Genomic DNA, 21,288 nt, shown 5'->3' on the forward strand with positions numbered 1-21,288 from the left:
AAGAATAGAAGAGCTTCAGGAACTGAAGAGCCATGAGGACTGACCCATCCTTTGTTTTTCCCCTTTCCCTCAGTGATTTCTAGCTCATTGTTCTTCCACCTAGAAGTGAGAGCATACAAATACTGACACCAATATTTATTGAGTGCTTCATAAGTGTCATGTACCAAGCTAACCTCACAGCAACATTGTAGAGCAATTATTATTATTTCCATATCAAGGGTGGATTTGAGCTTAGGAGAAAAGTTTGGGTAAATTGTTCAAGGTAATAAGTAGATAATAAGCCAGAAGTACCAGACTTTGGAATAGATCTGATTTTAGAGCCTAATGTATCTTCTTATTTTTGATGCATAACAAAACAAATCATACAAAAATACACTTTTATTTCTATAGTGTCTGAAGGTTGGCTGGGGGTTGGCTGGTTTATGCTGGGCTGACAGGGTGGCTGGCTGGGGGCAGCTGTGCTCTGGGAGCCTCTCCCTTCCTCCTGAGACAAGCAGGCTAGTCTGGATGTGCATGAGAGGAAAACTGGAAAGGTCTCTTAAGATCTCCTAAGCCTTGGAACTGGCACACTAACTTCTGCCTTATTCTCTTGATTAGAGCAAATCACATGGCTGAGCTCAAAGTCGAAAGGCAAGAAGAAATACTCCACCTTTATGGATGTAGTGGTTGCTGCCGTGTACCTCCTTTCTCAGAATCAAGGCCTCCATTCCCTCAGTTGCTAAGAACACTGCTTGTCGATGGATGACTCACAGCTAGCTGCCCACCCCCATTCCCTGACTCTCATCTTCCCATTCCATCCCCATCTCCAAATCTTCCTCACCCACCCACCAAGAATTGCCCTTAGCTGAAGGGTACTGTTTTGACCAAGGGTACCCACATGGGCAACCCACATCCAATGACTGATCACTTATGAGTACAAAGACCTGACTCCTTGACTTCATTTGATAAGTCTCTGAATGGCCACCCCAGCTCCGGACTTCCCAGGCTCAGGCCTCGGTCTCAGTGGAATTATACCCACCCTTTCCACTCTGCCCATTCTTGCTTCCTCACTCCCTTAAAAAATGTTGTTCCCAAGAGCGCTCCTCAATAGTAACTGCATGAAAATCTTTGTTTTCCATGGAGGAAATCCAAAGTCATTGGCAAAGAGCATAAATACACTACAGGGAAGAATCAAGACCAGTGATGCAATCTATCACAACTATACATGTAACAACCAGCCAAACTGCATCTCAACTTAGAACAAAAGTACATAGTGAAGCAAACAATCTCTTGTGAAACATCCTGATATGGATTTAAGTAATTGATATTGGACCCTGAAATGTATTTGAGGTGGAACTCACTTTGTAAAGTCAGAATACTCCTAGAGAGTTGTGAACAGATTGAAATTTTGTAAATTGAATCTTATTTCAAAAGCATGGGGTGGGGAGAGTTTGGTATTCTGAATTGAAAATGCAAAGAATTATTTTATGAACAATTACTTGAATAATTTAATGATTTTTCTAAGTCAAGTTTTCTAAAGCAATTTTGAGATAAAGTCACACAGCATGCAATCCATCTGAAGTATGTAATCAGTGGCTCACAGTGTCATCATGTAGTTGTGCACTCATCACCATGATCAATTTTAGAACATTTTTATTAATCCAGAAAAAGAAATAAAAAGAAAACCCAAAATATCCCATACACCTTATCCACCCCTCTTACTGACCCCTAGTATTGATGTGGCAAATGTGTTACTGGTGATGAGAGAATACTAAGATATTACTGTTAACTATAGTACATAGTTTGCAATGGGAAAGATTTTTCCATATACACCTCTACTAACTCCTTATAATAGTGTCATACATTTGTTCTAATTCATGAAAGAACTTTTTCAAATTTGTACAGTTAATCACAGTCATCTTCGACCCCACAAGATTCATTGTGTTATATATTCCCATGTTTTAATCTCCAGTTTTCCTTCTGTTGCTATATATAAGTCTAAACTTCCCCTTTCCACCACCTTCACTTTCTATTCAAAGCTGTTAATTATATTCCCAATAACATGCTACATCACCTCTATCCATTTCCAAAAGTTTAAGTTCAACCTAGTTAAAAATTTTGCCTGTATTGATTAACTGCTCCCTATTCTCTAGCCTCATTCTAGATTTGTTAAATCCTATATTCTCTGTATAACTCCACCATCACCTTTGGTTTTTCTATCCCACTCTTTAGGAGTGTTTGGGCTATGGCTATTCTAAGTTTTCATGTTGGAAGGGTCTGTCACTAATATGGGGTAGGGAGATGAAATTATCTGATGGTCTGGAAAGGCTGGGCCCTCTAGGTTTCAGGACTTATTTGGTCCAGGGACCTATTTGGAGTTTGTAGGTTTCTGGAAAGTTACAGTAGTGCATGGAACCCTTGTGGAGTCTTATATATTGCCCTAGTGTTCTTTAGGATTGGCTGGAATGGGCCTGGTTGGGGTTTGGCAGGCTTGGATAGGTAGCAAGGTCTAACCGAAACTTTTGTAAGAGCAGCCTCCAAAATAGCCTCTCGACTCTATTTGAACTCTCTCAGCCACTGATACTTTACTAGTTACACTTCTTTTCCCCCTTCTGGTCAGGATGGAATTGTTGATCCCACAGTGCCAGGCCTGGATTCATCCCTGGGAGTCTTCTCCCATGTCACCAGGGAGACGTTCACCCCTGGATGTCATGTCCCATGTAAAAGAGAGGGCAATGATTCACTTGCAGAGTTGGGCTTAGAGAGAGAGAAGCCACATCTGAGTAACAAAAGAACTCCTCCAGAAGTTACTCTTAGGCATGCTTATTGGTAGACTAAGCTTCTCTGCTACCTACATAAGCTTCACAAGAGTAAACCTCAAGATCAAGGGCATGACCTATTGATTTGGGTGTCCCTAAAATTTGACACAGTATTAAGGGATTTCCTGATGGCAAAGTTTAATATTTCCATATTTTTTTCCCATCCCTCAAGGAACTTTGCCAATACTTTTTGATTATATGCTTAATACACCTAGGATGCATCCAAGTATTACATTAAGCTATACAGGAATAAAGGACCTCTTTCTTATTCTGGGCTCCCTGTGTTTCAATTGTTCAAATGAGCTATACAGATAGGTTGAGTTAGAGTATGCACTACAGAAAATTTTGGTTCCAGACCAAATAAACCAGCGGCTATATCACTTTAAAATTAAATTTTATGTATGGGCAGTTTAGTTCATTTTTATAGGCCATTCCACTTTTTAAAATAATTCTTTGTGTGAAATTAAAGAGTTGTTATAAATTTAGTTTTTGATCTCTAATTCATTGATCCATTGCATCAATTTTAAACCGATACGTACCTCAGTGGATTGAAGGGATTGTGGGGGAAAGAAATGGGTGCTTGATTGTTGGAAATGGATATAACTTGGATATAATTAATGGAGCAGATGAACATACTGCAGAAGAAAATTCTGGCCAAGTGGTGCGTCTTTCTCCTGTAAAATTTGGCAACAAAGAAGCAGAAACAGGGAAAACATATTCTACTCTATTTGAGGATGAGGATTGATACGTTAGCTGTAGCAGAAGGACAAGTCAGCAGGAAAATTAAGAGTTCTAATAAATTATTGCTTATATGGATATTTTTGGGCTGCAGGGGTGTGAAAAGCAAGCTTGGCTAGAAAGCAATTCAGATTACTGGTATTTGAGGGGCTGGAGGCCCCAGAGAGAGGAAGGAACAGGCTTACAATAGTGACAAACAATGAAAATTAATTTAGTACTTACAGTATGCAAGTTGCTTTCACATTTATTTATTTTTCGTGTGTGTGCTTTCCTGGGAAGATTGAGGTTCTCCAATGTGAGCTCTCTATATCATTCAGCATCCAAGCAACAAATATTCTTGATGTTTTAAACACAGAGAATTTAACACCGGGAATATCTTACATAGAAGATGTAAGTCTTAGAAGCCAGAAAGAGACTATGAAAGATGAGTCCCTGGACCAGATAAGTCCTGAAATGCTGCCTCTCCAGAACATGAACTAGTTCCATCCCCCTATCTCATATTATCAACAGCCCCTTCCAACACGAAAAAGTTAGAATGGGTTTAGCCCAAATACCCCTAAAGAGTGGGAAAGCTCAGAGGTGATGGTAGAGTTATACAGAGAAGGTTGGGTTTAACAAATGAGTATGATTGCTGAATTATTATATTGATATTTATTTTAGTCTCCAGTATCTTAGAGCAGCTAGAAGTAAAACCCTAAAATGGTGAAATTGTAACCCATACCAAACTCTGAAATATGTCCTACAACTAATTGTTGTGATGTGCTTTGAAATTTATTGCTTTTTTGTATATATGTTATTTTTCACAAAAAAAGAAAAAAGAGTCTATTATGATAATAAATGCACAGCTATGTGATGAAAAAGAAAAAGAAGTTATCAAGGGGGGAGGGGGGAGTGTATGTTTGGTAGATAGAAAGTGTAAACAATATTAAAAAAAAAACTTACACAAAAAGGGAGCGGGGTGGGGGTGGGGGACTATGAGCAACCCCGAGATTATCAAGTGCAGGAGGCTGCTAATACCCCTAAAGCTTAAGAGACCAGAGGAGCCAGGGTCACCCAGCAGGCATTGGAACCACAGCAGGCCTGTGCAATAAGAGCTGGGTGCACCCAGCTCCCTTGATGACTGGTTTGCAGTTGGATAGAGCCAATGGGCAGCACTGGCAAGAGGTTGGGGGGAAAGAGGGAGGTCATGATATTCTTCCCACGCCCTCCCTGCTTTGGAACCACATCTCCAAGGGAATGAAGTCATCCATGATTAAAGATCCTGCTGGTCCTCTTCTCCATGACTCCTGATTTGACTAAGTCTCTCTAGGAGTGTGATAGCTTCTGTCTGTTACTGGTCTCTGCATGTCTCAACATCCCGTGTTGATTCCCTCACCTCTGCCTCAGAGCTATATGAATAGTAACTTTATTAAAATCTCTTCATTTGAATGATTTGTATTAAATTCTATTTCCTGCAGAGACCCCGACTACTTTTTTCCCAACTCCTTGCAAGTGTCATGCTTTTTCCTCTGCTCAGATCAACAATGCACTACAGCGTAGAGAGCACTGGCTTTCATGGCTGTCAGATATAGTTTCGTTCCTGATTCAGTCACTCGCTTGCTGTGTTACTGGCTTAGGAAGTTATAACTATTTCCAGTTATTATAATAGTTAAATAACTATTTCCAGTTATTTCTAGACATTCCCAAAGTTCAAATCATCCTTTCCTCTTTCTGCAGCCACCATGGAATTCTGTTCTGTTATTTTTGCTGCTTGCAAGGCCAATTGTTGAGGCTTTGTCAAGGCCAAGTTCTTTCCAGGTTACAGCCCATGTCAAGGATGCTGGCTCTGGATGCTCCCAAAGAGTTCGGTCCTGCACATGACTCAGTACTATGGAAAGGTGGGGAGAATGGCCTCCTCTGCTCTGAACCTGCTCAGCTCCAAATCTTCTGGCCCCGCAGAATCTCTAAGACTAGTTCCTCATCTAGTGTCACATACTAACAACCCACAAAAGTTCTGGAACTTGTTCCCATCTTCTCTTCTAGCAGGAGATCACAGACAGATCCAGAAGGAGAAAAGATTTTTGCCACCTGTTCATCCTTCTGCCTTCTCTTCTCCTAGCTCTCCCCAAACCTAAAACCTTCCTTCCTCCTCCATTTACAGAACTGAAGCTTCTGGACATATGAATTGTGGAAGGAGCAGGGGAAGGGTCAACTAGGGAGGTGATGTCTAGATGCTCTCTCTCTGTATGAGGGCCAGAGTCCAGCCAACAAAAAGTTTCCCAGTTTTATATAGATGTAGCTAGTACAGTATTTGGCACTGGTGGAATCTCAGTAAATTGTAGATGTTCTTTTCATATGATTTGCAAATCCTATTTCCTACCATCCAGATGTATAAGTTTCTCAAGTTTCCATTTAGATGCCACTTCCTGCAAGACACCTACCCTAATCCCTTCAGCAGGAACTAATATCTCCCCCCAGTAACATTCTAAGATCTAATAACAATGATTTTATTTCTCTTTTGGCATCTATCACATCCTAGCTTATTTCATAATAACATCTATTTCCCCCTACAACACTGAGCACTCCAAGGGCAGCAATCTATTTCTGATTCACTTCTGTCTCCCTGAGAATACGTACCCGGCCCATAATAGGTTTGATAGTTAAGAAATGACTGGGCTGGAACTTGCACTTCCTTTCCAGATTCTTGCTCAATCAATTAGAATAGAATATTCTACCGCCTGTCTGGTACATGCATTTGTGAGTTCACATATTTGTGTTTTCAGCTCTTTGATTGATTTCCTTTCTTGGAATAATATAGATCAGGAGGACAAGTTTGGCTAGCTAAAATAGTTGATAATAGTCTGCCTTAGGTGGTTAAATATTCATGTTTTCTGAGAGTGAACAGCCGGCTTTGCTCTACTGGGAGAAACAATCATGCTTGTCCCCAGAAGAAACGGCTCTTTTTTTTCTTCTTTTGCAGTTTACAGCATCCTGATGATGTCCTTAGTGACAGTTGCTATGGAAGTATTTTAGTGTTGCCTGCAATGTTGGAACGGTATGGTGCCTGGATCCCTGTTTAGTGCAGATTTATGATGATGCCCAAGCAGTGGGTTTCATTTTTGTGCTAGTTCTCTGGCTTAGTAACTGGTTGTCATCAAGGGAATGATATTAGCATTTATTTAGGTCCTCTATTAATCACACTGTATTTTCTTCCATTGGATCTGGAATACTTGTCATCATCTTAAATACTCAACCCATTATTTCACAGAAAATAATGGCAGAGCTAGCCTCATCATTTTGTCACTGAGTAACAGACGAAGTCCCTCTGATACCAAAATAGTAGGGGGACTCTGAGTTGGCTAAAGTACTTGCAATCTTCTAAGGATGTACAGCTTAAGAACTGAAAATAAGTAATGGGCGTAGGAGAGAATACTAGACTTCGGTCCCTTCTGTAACGTGGAAATGGTAATAGCATGCATACCCCACCCACTTGATGGGATTATTATGAGGGGCACATAGTTAATGTACATGCTAGCAATCTGTAAAATGTGTAGTGCTAGAAAAGGCTCATGTGTGCCTTAAATATCAGTGACTAGGATCTTAACAGTCCTGGCTCTGACCATGAGGAAGTGATTCCATTTCTGATGAAGACCCGAGTAGGCTTCTTTCCTAAATTCTCTGGGCAGAGGCTCAGCCATTGTGTATCCTATTCAAGGTTATCAGCTCCCGTGTGCTATTGTTAGTTTGAGAAGGAGGAGAAATCTTGATTTTTGAATATCCATTGTCAAAAAATATTTTTGAGATTAAAATTCATTTAACACTAACTTCACCATTTTAATCATTTTGAAGTGTACAATTTAGTGGTTTGTAGTAGTGCACATTGTTGTACAACCATCACCACTATCAAATTCCAGAATGTTTCCATCATTACCAAAAGAAATCCCAAACCTCTCATCTCCCCTCCCGCCATTACCTGGTAACCATTAATATACTTTCTGTCTCATTGGATTTGCTGTTTCCTGAAATTTCATGTACATGGAAACATACAATATGAGGCCTTTTGAGTCTGACTTCTTTCACTTATCAAAATGTTTTCAAGGTTCATTTGTTTATAACATGTATCAGTATTATATCCATCTTCATGGCTGAATAATATATATTATGTGAATGAATCGTATTTTTTTTATCCATTCATCCCATGATGGACATTTAAGTTGTTTCCACTTTTGGGCTATTATGAAAAATGCTACTCTGAACATTTGTGTACAAGTTTTTGTGTGAACATATATTTTCAGTTCTCTTTGGTATATACCTGGGAATGGAATTTCTGGGTAATATGGTAATTTTATGTACAACTTTTAGAGGAACTGCAAACTTTCAAAGTGGCTACACCATTTTACATTCCTATCGATGATTTATAAAGATTCCAATGTTTTCCACATCCTGGTCAAAACTCGCTATTTTCTGTTTTATTTGTTTGTTTGTTTGTTTGCTAATAGTCACCCTTATGGGTGTGGAGTGTTATCTTTTTGTGGATTGATTGCACTTCCCAGGTGACTAATAATGCTAGGCATCTTTTCATATGGCTATTAGCCATTCGTGTATCTTCTTTGGAGAAACGTCTAAGTCCTTTGCCCATTCTTAAATTGTGTTGTCTGTGTTACTAAGTTTTATTTTTTTTGGCATGAGCAGGCATCAGGAATCAAACCCGGGTCTCCGGCATGGCAGGTGAGAACTCTGCTTGCTGATCACCGTGGCCTGCCCTGTTACTGAGTTTTAAGAGTTATTTATATTTTCTGGATATAACCCTCACCAGATATATGATTTGCAACTATTTTCTCCCATTCTGTGGACTGTCTTTTTACTTTCTTGACACTATCCTTTGATGTACAAAAATTTTAATTTTGATCAAGCCCAATTTATCTATTTTTTTGTTGTTGTTGTTGTTATTTGTGCTTTTGGAGTTGTATTTAAGAAACTGTTGCCAAATTCAAGGTCATGAAGATTTACACCTACGTTTTCTTCTAAGAGTTTTATAATTCTAGGTCTTATATTTAGGTCTTTAATGGACTTGGAGTTGATTTTTGTATATTGTGTGAAGTAGGGTTCAAATCCATTCTTTTACATGTTCATGACTCTATTTTTCAAGTTAGTTATTTAGTATGAAGATTCTTTGAGGCATCTGTTGCCTGTTTGGCATGTGTCATTAAAATTTTACCATTCTAAGAAGTTTCATTTTTTTCACTTACTTCATGTAGTAAGTTCCACCATTTACTGGAACATACTTAGGCATGCAGATTTTGAGAGTTCTAGGGGAAAGTTCTGAATGTATTTGGTGATTTAATTTATCTATTTTCATTTTAAAAAGCAATTAATAATTTACTTTAGAGCTGCTCCAGAAACTGATGCTGTTGTTATTTAATAGAATTCTTTATAAAGAAAATTCCCTGCCTGAGTATACTAGAAATGGCCATATGCAGCTCTCTTGAAGCATTTTCAATTTCAGTCCAAGCAAATTTTGTGTGTTAAATGCATTTGCTTCCCAGACACTGACTCATTTTCTAAATACAAGCACAATTTTTTTTTCCAACAGACTTTCTCCTGTCAGTATATTGTTCAACTTTTCTTTTAATGTGCTGTCAGAAAAGAGTCAGCTCATCACTAACAGGAAACCGGCTTCTTGCCCACACCTATGAAAGGAGAATGAATTCAGATAATTTGATTGTTAAACTGTCAGAAAAGAAGAATGAAAAAAAGAACAGTCAGAAATCTAACTGGCTTCTAGGCTCAGGACTATTATTATAAGGTGCCTGAATAAATAAAACAAAATGGAAGTCTGCAACTTGAGTTGAACAAAGTAGAATTTTCATTTTGCTTTAAATAACAAGTAAGTGCAGTATGAGTCAATATAAGTAAAGCAAGGGACTAGGATTAATGGAAGAAACAGCAATTTCATGTTGGCATATAAGTGATTAAGCATCTCAACATGAAAACTTGCTCAAGATTGCTTCTCTTTATTTAGATCTTTGGTGCAAATTCTGTTCTGTGCCTAGCAAAGAAACCCAAAGGTCTACAAAGAGAAGAATGAAGAACTCATTTTACTGGTGTCAATGATGTCAGCTTTAAGAATAGCAGAGTCTTCCACTTTACCTAATAAAAAAATCAGCTTGACAATATTTGTAGCCACCATTGCTTATAGAACTGACTATAGAACAAGTCAGAGGTGAGTTAAACATTTAATATGTAATGTAGGTTTGATTCACCCATATGGATAATTCATTCCAAATAACTTCTCTATGAATTCTGAACAAATCAGAGGGGTAATTTGTTGTTGTTGAATTATCTGATTACCCATCCCAATCTTCCAATTCACTTTAGGTATATATCGGCTGATTTGAAATAATTTTGTAGGGGAAAAATAGTTAATGTCATCACAGCTTCTCTCCACTTGGAGTTCAAGGCTTTCTCAGTAATTTGTAGTTGGTTTCAATTTGGAAGCTGACAATGCTAAATTAAAGACAAATGTCTTGATAAAAGTCTGAATTCAATGCCTCCATATGCAAAGTGAACTATAGAATTTAAGCAATTACCCTCATTAATTAATCGAGATGTGCTTTTACTTTATTATTTAGTTGAGATGTGCTTTGGAGCAGAGCTTAATGCATACAGATTCACTTTGCTTAGTGTTTGAGTTTCCCGTTCAAGCAAATACCAATGCAGTGATTTGACTCAAACAATGGAAATTTGCTACAGTTTTGAGGCTAAGAGAAAGTCCAAATCAAGGTATCATCAAGGTGATGCTTTCTCCCCGAAGACGGACATTTTGGGGTTGGTGGTTGGTGATCCTGGGGTTATTACTTGTTACATGGCGGTGTCTTCTGGCTTTTCCCTTTTCTTCCGGGTTCAGCTTCTTGCATCCTGTGGCTTTTCTCCCTCTGCCTAATTTCACTCCACTTATAAAGCACTCCAGTATTAGGAATAAGACCCATCCTGATTGAGGTGGCCACATCTTAACTGAAGTAACTTCATCAAAATGTCATACTTAGAGTGGGTTCACACCATAGGAATGGAGTAAATTTAAGAGTGTGTTTTTCTGGGGTACATACAGTTTCAAACCACACTTAGATATTGTTTTTATTACCATTTTGCAAATGTTTTGTACTCATATTTACTATGAATTTGGGTTCAAGAAGTTTGGGGGAGATTCTAGCAAGCATGATTCAGATGTAGGCAAGTAAGACACAGAGGAGATGAATGCTATAAGGGGTATGTTGATAAGCAGGTTACTTATCAGGGCCATTGGACTCAATCTCACTGGGGGCCCTTTAAGATGCTGCAAAAAACCTTTCTGTCTTTGAGCAGCCTCATCCATCTGGCATATTACTGTAAAACTTATCACATTTGTATTAAGCTTTTCCAGGGTAACAGAACCAACAGGATAGATATATATGTATTAGGTAAATATTATGAGATTTATTATAGAAATTGGCTCATGCGGCTGTGGGACTGGCAAGTCCAAATTCTGTAGGGCAGGCTGCAAGCTGGGAACCCTCATGGAGGTTTTCAATGAATTTCCCAGGAGAAGCTGGCTGATAAAACTAGAGATGGAAATTCTTTCAGATTCTGACTGCTGAAATAATCAGTTCTCCCTTTAAGGTCTTCAACAAATTGGATGGCACTTCTCTCGTCGTTGAAAGCAATCTCCTTAGTTGATTGTAGGTATAATCAGCCAAAGATGGAATCAACTGACTGATGATTTAAACCCATGAACTATTCTCAGATAGCAATCAGGCCAGTGCTTTTGACTAAACAACTGGACACCATAACCCAGCGAAGCTGACAAATGAACTGACCGTCACAACCTTCCATGTGTTACCCCATGAAAAAATTTGGGAAGCATTGTCATAAAGAATGGTTGAGAGAACGACAGTGATCTAACCTGGAGAATGGAAAATTTGAATAAGGTAGTGGGGTCAGAGGACGTGAGTAAAAGGTTAGAGGCTTATAGTCTGGAAAAGAAGTATTTGATCAGAATTGCCTCAAAACAAAAAGGACTGCCTGTGAAAGTCAGTACATTTTATCATTTCATTCTTATAACATTCACATGGGTTGGGATTTTTTCTTTTCCTCCCAGTCCCCAACTCATACTATTAACCGATGAGAAAACTGAAACAACTGCAAGTACAAAGATTAGGGCTAAAGTTGGTTTGATGTTAGATCCCATTCTTTTCCTTCTTTTCAGATGAAACATGCTCTTTCTCCCAGAAATTGTTTAAGCAGAGATGTGCTGACTCCTCGGGAATTTTAGGGGGGCATCCCGTGCCATGGAGGCATCGGCTTTCCAAGCTTTCTGCCATTAACGATTCATAGTGCTGTGAAATAACTGTCCGAAACTAAGCCTCAGACTTCCTTTAATTTAAGAATCCAATGCTAACACTGAAAAGTTCTTGTTTATCTAATGGACATTACATGATTGTGAATTATTTTTTAGCTTGGTATTAATAAAAACAATTTTGTTAAATATTAAAAACATTATTGATTTAAAGGCCCACGCCGTTACCGCGGCGGCGTAGTTTTGGGTCGGCGTCAACGAAGACTGACACCCATGGCTAACCACATTGTGCTCTGCAACAGCGCCAAGATGCCCATCTTGGGGCTGGGCACCTGGAAGTCCCCTCCAGGCAAAGTGACAGAGGCTGTGAAAGCAGCCATTGATATTGGGTACCGCCACATTGACTGTGCCCATGTGTACCAGAATGAGAGTGAGGTGGGGGTGGCCATCCAGGAGAAGCTCAAGGAGCAGGCGGTGAAGCGTGAGGACCTCTTCATCGTCAGCAAGCTTTGGTGTACATACCATGAGAAAAGCATGGTGAAAGGAGCCTGTCAGAAGACACTTAGTGACCTCAAGCTGGACTACCTGGATCTCTACCTTATTCACTGGCCTACAGGATTTCAGACTGGAAAGGACTTTTTCCCTCTGGATGAAACAGGCAATGTAATTCCTAGTGACACTGATTTTGTGGACACATGGGAGGCCATGGAAGAGCTGGTAGATGAAGGACTGGTCAAAGCTATTGGAGTATCTAACTTCAACCATCTCCAAATCGAGAGAATCTTAAATAAACCTGGCTTAAAGTATAAGCCTGCAGTTAACCAGATTGAGTGCCACCCGTACCTAACTCAGGAGAAGTTATTCCAGTACTGTCAATCCAAAGGCATCGTGGTGACTGCCTATAGTCCCCTTGGCTCTCCTGACAGACCCTGGGCCAAGCCTGAGGACCCTTCCCTACTGGAGGATCCCAGGATCAAAGCAATTGCAACCAAGCATAATAAAACCACAGCCCAGGTGTTGATCCGGTTCCCCATACAGAGGAATATGGTGGTGATCCCCAAGTCTGTGACACCTGAACGCATTGCTGAGAACTTTCAGGTCTTTGACTTTGAACTAAGTGATGTGGATATGACTACCTTACTCAGTTACAACAGGGACTGGAGGGTCTGTGCCTTGATGAGTGCTTCCTCCCACAAGGATTACCCCTTCAGTTCTGAGTTTTGAAGCTGTGATTGCTGATTCTTCCCCAAGTTTTTCCTGCCTCCTTTTTTCTTGCAAGTGTTATGTGACCCAAGTTCCTCAGCAGTGCATTAGCAACCTGATGACTAACCCAGCTGGATGGTGAGATATAAAGAGCTGTATCTGTGGATTAGAAGTCTCTTCCAGTTTTCTTTGCCCCCCCCCTTTTTTTCCCAACTAGAAAATCCAAGTTGAATACCCCTGAGCAAGGAGAAAAAAATGTATAATGTTAAAATAGTGCCACTAATAGTTGGAATTGCTTGGAATTATATTCCTTTCAGCCAGACTTCTTGCCTCAAATAAAAGGTGCTTTTGTAAGCCAAAAAAAAAAAAAAAAAAAAAAAACTATTAGTGTCTCTCTTTAACCAGACTGTGTTTGGAACTGAATCATGTCCCCTCAAAAATGGCATGTTCAAATTCCAACCCATTTATAAACAGGACCTTTGAAGATGTTATTAGTTAAGGTGTGCCCAAACTGAATGAGATGGGCCCTGATGCAGTATGATTCAAGTCCTTACACGCAAAGGAAATTAGATATGGAGAGAAAAGCCATGGGGGAACAGCCAGAGGCTGGACATCAGTGGAACCCAGAAGAGAAAGGAAGGAGATGCTGCCATGTGCACTGGTATGTCACAGAAAAACCAAGAACAAAGGATTGTGAGCAGCCAGCACCACGATGTCACAGTCTTCTGGCAGAAAGCATCACCGTGCTGACATCTTGATTTTGGACTTCTTGCTTCAAAACCATAAGCCAATGGATTCCCATCATTTCAGACAACCCATTGTATGGTATTTGTTTTAGTGGCTGGGAAATGAAGACAGACTGAAATATGCTGTTCAAATCAATAATAGCTTAGGTGATTAAAAATTGCAAAAGCAGGGAAGTGGTCAAACAAAAGGTTGGGAATTAATGAAGCCTAGAAATAGAAATAAAAAAGAAGTCCAGATATAGAAAATGCAGAAGGACAGATTGCATTTAACTGGGTTGCAGAAAAGATCTGAAAGACACAATATGAAGTCATCGCTGTAGGGCTGTTGTAAAAGAGAAATTATTGAGCTGCAGGAGTTGAGCATAAAGGAAGAGAAACAGAATCCTTTTGGTCTACTCAGCATTGTGTGGGTTTTAAAAAAGAATAACGGCTCTTGTTTCTGGCTTTGCAATTTTAGTGATATGGATTTAAGACAAACATGAATATTATTGAAGTGATATGGGTGGGCGAGAGGTTTTATGAATTATGCAAGTTGTCACTTCAGTCTCCAGGAGTGCAGAGGGGAGGCGTCTGCTCTGTCATATTTCCTCCTTGGTCTCAAGCAACCACTTGATTACAGCTTCCTCCAAGTCGGAAATGTAGCCAGAATGCCCACTAGATGGTGCTCAAATTACTGTATAGAATTTTGTGACGTCCTGTAGGAAGTAAAGAAATTAAATGTTAGAAACAAAAGGGAGAAAATATTCTTTGATTTGAGCCTCAAGACCTGAAGATTTATATAGTGAGATACCTATTATGGCATCTTTCTTGATATCAAAATATTTAGGTACAAAAGGAAGAAAAAAAGTACCTCAGAACCAAGAACAGTTTCGTAGGAGAGTAATTTATATTTAATATATTCTTTTCTATTGGGCTTTAAGAAGAATTCTAATACACTAGGTTCTGGAGCATTGTGAGGATTTTCCTTTATATTATTATATCTTTTGGCCACCACTAATGTTAAGAAAGTTCTTTTTCCATATTTATACAATGCCCTTCAATATCATCTACAGAATTGATAAGATCTGGGTAAATAAGACTGTCAAAAGCAATGATTTAGGGGGAAGAGAAGGATAAAAAAAAGGCAAACAATTATATCTTTACTATTGAGGCAAGGCTCTGGAGTTCAAAGTAAATGTTGCTACTACTGGATGGTTTCAGAGAACATAAGGCACAATTGTAAAATAAAGGTTTTTTTTTTCCCAAACCCAGTTCTATATCAATCGAAACACTTGCTTCTCCAGACTTACACATGGGCTGCCAGCCTGCTAGAAAAACATCCGGCTGTAGGTTCTGGAAAAATGGCAACTTGAGTGCCTTCCTCCTCACTTTCATTGCCAGTGCAACACAGCTATTCCTGAGCCACGGAGTTCCTGGGCCTGCGGTGGCTGGGGGAGGCTGGCTCTGTCACAGTCCTCATGAAAAAGTGGAGCTGGACTTTGTGTTGGGGAATTGGAACCCCCTTCACTCCTATGTGAAATGTAACAAGTGTCCAAAGCGAGTAGTATTCATAATAGAAAAATGGGAAGTCACCTACACATCAATTAATAACAAAATGGACTAATTAGTTGGGATATATTTATGCAAAGAATACAGCAGTGACAAGGAATGAACTAATTTATTTATTAACATGAATAAATCACAAAAACATAAAATTGAAAAATGAAAGAGAACAAGCAAGCAGCACTAATATACTAGAATATTACATGATTAATACAAAGTTAAAAACTATTAAGCAATACTATATATTGTATATATATAGTAAAAAATGAAAAGGATAATGGTTACTTTTAGGGAGATAAAAGCAAGGGTGGGGAGAAGTACACAGGGACTTCAAATATAGTGATAATATTTTAATCCTTAAACTGAATGGTGAGTAAAGACATGACCATTAAATTATAATTTATGGACATCCGGGAAGATGGTGGAGGAGAGTAGACTGGATTCATCCCTGCTCCATAGAAGAAGATAAAATAACCGAGACTGCATTCTCAGGGAGGTGAGTGATCAAAGAGGGTTTCCAGTATTTCGTAGGGAGAAGAGAGGCAGGGAACCAGGGACGGGAGTGCAGGGTAGTACTGTTCAGCTGTGACCCCCAATGGGGGCGGGCAGCAGCACACAGGGAAGTGCAGATCCGAGGGAGCAGACCAACCCTCCACTCCAGCCTGCCCTAGCTGCTGGCTGGGAAACCTCCCCACATGGCTCCACAGCCAGCAGCATCCATGGGGAGCCCAGAGGTGAGCCCAGCTATCTACCGTGAAAAGCCAAACACCCAGGCACTGGGATCAGTGCTTGGCTGGGCACCATCAATGTCCATCCTGTTCAGTGCTGTGAGCAGCGGTACCACTGGGCACCGGGAGCTGCAGCTGGCTATTCCACGGAGTGCTGCGATTGGCTCCCCTGTCCTGCTGGGAGCAGTCCCCGCACTGCACCTGCCATCAACCCAGCCAGTTGCTGCAACTGCGTAGAGGTGGGCCTGAGGGGAGGAGGTGCCTCAGGAGCACCACCTGTTGGGAAGAAGCGGCAAGTGCAGTCTGGCAAACACCCTATCTGCCTAGGATTTTAAAAAAGTATTTTTCCAATGTCTTTTATTAGTAGTATTCTCTCTCTTTCTCTCTCACTGTATATTATATATATATATATAATTTTAAAATTTAAAAAATTTCTGTCTCTTCTGTGGGCACCAGTCTTAGTTCATTCCCAATATATTTTGGCATGTTGCCTTCTGACTTTGGGGCCTACTATTGCTGAGGTGTATTTTTTAATTAATTAATTATTTTTTATTTTGAGGGGTGTGTTCATGGACTGAGAACCAAGCCCAAGTCTCCTGCATGGTGGGCAGGTATTTTGCCACTGAACTACCTGTGTACCTGTGCCTAGCTTTTAATAGACCCTCAAGTAGAGTTGTACCCCCTACATGAGATCTGGGCCTTGGTTTGGTGGGAGATTACCCACCAAGTGAAAAAGAGAACTTTCAATACAAAACCAAGTAAATGCAAAACTTTAGATGAGTGAAAGCAACCAACTTGCAAAATACCTTTTTAAGATAATCAAATGCCCTGAAAACCGAACATAAAAGAAAATCACAAAGCACTAAAGACCCAGGCTGGAAATGTCCCAGCAAAATGACCAAATCAAAACACTGGAGGGGACATAGACTACGGAAAAAACTACTGAAGGATATTTATGAAGAAATTTATGAAGTCTATCAGGAAGACTTTACTAGAAAAGCACAAAGAAGAATTCAAAAGATTAAATAGAAAAATGACAGATATCACAGAGATGAAAGATAAAGTAGACCAAATTAGAAATATACTGGAGACCCACAATAGCAGATTTGAAGAAGCAGAAGGAAGAATAAGTGAGCTGGAAGACAGAACAATTGAACTAGACTGTACAAAAGAACAAATGGCAAGAAAGATGGAAAAATAGAACTAGATCTCAGGAAACGATGGACAACAAGAGGTACTCAAATATAAGGATCATCGCTGTTCCAGAAGGAGAAGAGAAGATTAAAGGGCTGGGAAAGTTAATTGAAGACACATTTAGGGAAAATATCCCAACCCTTGTAAAAGACATAAATATGCAAATCAGAGATGCTCAATGAACCCCAAATAGAATAAATCCAAATAATCCTACTCTAAGACACATACTAATTAAACTGTCAAATGTGAAGAGTAGGAGAAAGTCTTGAAAGCAGCAGGAGAAAAAGCAATCTACTATATACAAGGGAAAACACGTAAGACTGAGTTTGGACCTCTCATCAGGCACCATGGAGGAGAGAAGCCAGTGGTATATTTAAGATCCTGAATGAGAAAGATTTCCAGCCAAGAATTCTTTATCCAGTCAGATTGTACTTCAAAATTAAGGGAAAGATTAAAATCTTCAAAGACAAACAAGACTGAGAACTAGTCAACAAGAGACCTGCCTTACAGGAAACACTAAAGGGAGTCCTGTTAGCTGGAAAAAAAAAGACGGTAGAGAGAGGTCTGGAGGAGGGCACAGAATTGCATAGTACCAGTAAGGATAATTTAAAGGATAAGAGAGAGAGAGAAAAGAATATATAGATCTGACAAATAAAAACAAGGATAAGACGGTAGATTCAATAATGCTTTTACAGCAATACTTTGAATGTTAACAGACTAAACCCACAGATTAAAAATATAGATTAGCAGAATGGATTAAAAATATAATCCACTTATATTTTTGATATATAATATTAAAAATATAATCCATTTCTATGCCTGTTTGTAAGAGACACATCTTAGACACAAGGACAGTAATAGATCGAAAGTGAAAGGATGCAAAAAGATGTTCTATGCAAGCTGTAACCAAAAGAAAATAAGAGTAGCTATACTAATATCAGATAAAATAGACTTTAAATGTAAAGACATCATAAGAGATAAAGAAGGAGACTACATAGTAATAAAAATGACCGTTCACCAAGAGGAAATAACAGTCATAAATGTTTCCGTTCCCAATCAAGGAGCTCCAAAGTACATGAGGCAGACGTTGGCAAAACTGAAGGGAGCAATAGATGTTCCAACAATAATAGTGGGAGACTTCAATGCACCACTCTTCACTACAGATAGAGAAAACAGACAGAAGATCAACAAGGAAATAGAGAACCTAAACAATGAGTAAATGAATTAGACCTAATAGACATGTATAGATCATTACACCCCCCAAACACCAGGTTATACATTCTTCTCTAGTGCACATGGAACATTCTCCAGGATAGATCAGATGTAGGACACAAAATAGGTCTTCGTATATTTAATAATATTGAAATTATTCAAAGCACTTTCTCTGAACACAATGGAATGAAGCTGGAAATTAATAATCAGCAAAGAACTAGAGCTTTCACAAATATATGGCTATTAAGCAACACACTTTAACAATCAGTGGGCCAAAGAAGAAATTGGTAGAAAAACTGGCAAATATCTGGAGACAAATGATGATGAGAATACAACATATCAGAGCTCATGGGATGCCGCAAAGGTAGTGTTAAGAGGGAAACTTACTGCCCTAAATGCCTATATTAAAAAAAAAGAATGAGCAAAAATTGGGGGCTTAATGGCTCACCTGGAGAATTTAGAGAAAAAATAGTGAAGTAGCTCCAAAGTAAATAAAAAAAGAGAAATAACAAAGATTAAAGCAGAATCAAACAAACTGGAGAATAAGAAAACAATAGGGAGAATCAACAAAACCAAAATTTGGTTCTTTCAGAAAATCAGTAAAATTGATGGCCTTAGCTAGACTGACAAAGGGAAAAGAGAGGATGCAAAAAAACAAAATAAAAAATGAGAGGGGGGTCATTACCATGGATCCTGAGGAAATTTTAAAATCATAAGAGAAAGCTATAAACATCTATATGCCAACAAACTAGACAACTTAGATGACGTGAAAAATTTCTAGAAGCACAGGAACTATCTGTACTGACTCAAAAAGAAATAGAAGATCTCAACAAACCAATCACAAGAAAGTAATTCAATCAGTCATCAAAAATCTTCCCACAGAGAAAAGCCCAGGGCCAGATGACGTCACAGGGGAATTTTATCAAACATTCCAAAAAGAACTATCACTGATCCTGCTCAAACTCTTCTAAAAAATCAAGGAAAAAGGAATGCTACCTAACTCATTTTATGAAGCTAACATAATTCTAATACCAAAATTAGATAAAGACTCTACAAGAAAGGAAAACTATATGCCAATCTCCCTAATAAACATAGATGCAAAAATTCTCAACAGAATACTTGCAAATCCAATCCAATGACACATTAAAAGAATTATGTATTACAACCAAGTGGGGTTTATACCAATGCAGGGGTGGTTCAATGCAAGGGTGGTTCAGCACAAGAAAATCAATCAATGTAATATAGCACATTAACAAATAGAAAATATGATAATATCAATTGATGCTGAAAAAGCATTTGATAAAATTCAGCATCCTTTCCTGATGAAAACACTGCAAATGTAGGAATCAAAAGAAACTTCCTCAATGTCATGAAGGGCACATATGAAAAACCCATAGCCAGCATCATACTTAATGATGAGAGATTGGAAGTATTCCTCCTAAAATTAAGAAAGAGACAAGAATGGCCATTGTCACCACTATTCTTCAGCATTGTACTAGAAGTCCTAGCTGGAGTGATTAGATATGGGGGAAAGAAATTAAAAGCATCCAAATAGAAAAGGAAAAAGTAAGACATTATTTGCAGATCCATAATCCTATACTTAGAAAACCCCAATAAATCTACAACAAAACTTCTTGAGCTAATAAGCAAATTCAACAAAGTAGTGGAATATAAGATTAATGTGCAAAAATCTTTAATGTTTCTATACAAAAGTAATGACCTATCGGAGGAGACAATCAAGGGCAAAATTCCATTCAAAATAGTAACCAAATAAATTAGCTATCTATATAAGCCTAACCAGGGATGTCAAGGATTTGTACACAGAAAAGTACAAAATATTGCTAAAAGAAATTAAAAATAATCTAAGTAGATGGAAAGACATTCTTTGCTCATGGTTAGGAAGGGTGAATGTCATTAAGATGTCAATTCTACCCATAAAGATCTACAGATTTAATGTGATACCAATAAAGATCCCAACAATCTACTTTGAAGATTTGGAAAAGCTAATTATCAAATTTATTTGGAAGGGAGAGAGACCCTGAATAGCTAAAGATATCCTAAAAAAAGAAGGACAAAGTGGGAAGACTAATATTTCTTGATTTTACAGCTTATTATCATGCCACAGTGGTGAAAACAGCATGGTACTGGCACAAAAAGGTATCAATCGATGGAATTGAATCAAGAGTGAGGGGATAAACCTCCAAATCTATGAACAATTGATTTTTGATAAAGCCCCCAAATCCATTGAACTGGGACAGAATATTCTTTTCAGTAAATGAGCATGGGAGAATTGAATATCAATAGCCAAAAGAATGAAAGAGAACCCCTACCTCATACCCTATACAGAAATTAATTCAGAATGGATTAAAGACCTAAATATAAGAACTAATACCATGAAACTTCAGGAAGAAAATATTAGAAGCATCTTCAAGATCTAATAACAGGAGGTAGCTTCTTAAACATCACCTAAAGGACAAGCAGTGAAAGAAACAAAAGATAAATGGGAACTCCTTAAGCTTCTGTGCCTCAAAGGACTTTGTCAAAAAAGTGAAGAGGCAGCCAACTCGGTGGGAGAAAATATTTGGAAACCAAATATCAGATAAAGGCTTCATATCCCATGTACACAAAAAATTATGCAGTTCAACAAGAAAAGAACAAACCTCCCAATTATAAAATGGACAGTTTTCTGAAGAGCAAATACAAATGGCTAAAAAGCACATGAAGAGATGGTCATTTTCATCAGCTATAGGGGAAATGCAAATCAAGACAACAAAGAGATATCACCTCCACCTATAAGAATGGCTGTTATTAAACAA

The 21,288-nt window shown here is 38.7% G+C and overlaps 1 long non-coding RNA gene and 1 pseudogene across 3 annotated transcripts; one reads left to right on the top strand and one right to left on the bottom strand.

Moving 5' to 3' along the window:
* Window positions 1-12,059: 12,059 nt before the first annotated feature.
* On the top strand, window positions 12,060-13,408 carry LOC143684815 (aldo-keto reductase family 1 member B1 pseudogene; annotated as a pseudogene).
* An 832-nt stretch (window positions 13,409-14,240) lies between these two features.
* On the bottom strand, window positions 14,241-19,372 carry LOC143682701 (uncharacterized). Of its 3 annotated transcripts, none has more exons than XR_013175236.1 (3): window positions 19,308-19,372; window positions 15,086-15,368; window positions 14,241-14,491 (listed from the first exon to the last, which is right to left on the bottom strand). It is a non-coding gene; the product is annotated as an uncharacterized LOC143682701 (long non-coding RNA). The 3 variants fall into 3 exon arrangements; XR_013175235.1 differs by having other exon boundaries at window positions 19,279-19,367; XR_013175234.1 differs by having other exon boundaries at window positions 19,158-19,359.
* Window positions 19,373-21,288: the final 1,916 nt, after the last annotated feature.

Source organism: Tamandua tetradactyla, chromosome 5, assembly GCF_023851605.1.
Source record: "Tamandua tetradactyla isolate mTamTet1 chromosome 5, mTamTet1.pri, whole genome shotgun sequence".
Classification (NCBI taxonomy): domain Eukaryota; kingdom Metazoa; phylum Chordata; class Mammalia; order Pilosa; family Myrmecophagidae; genus Tamandua; species Tamandua tetradactyla.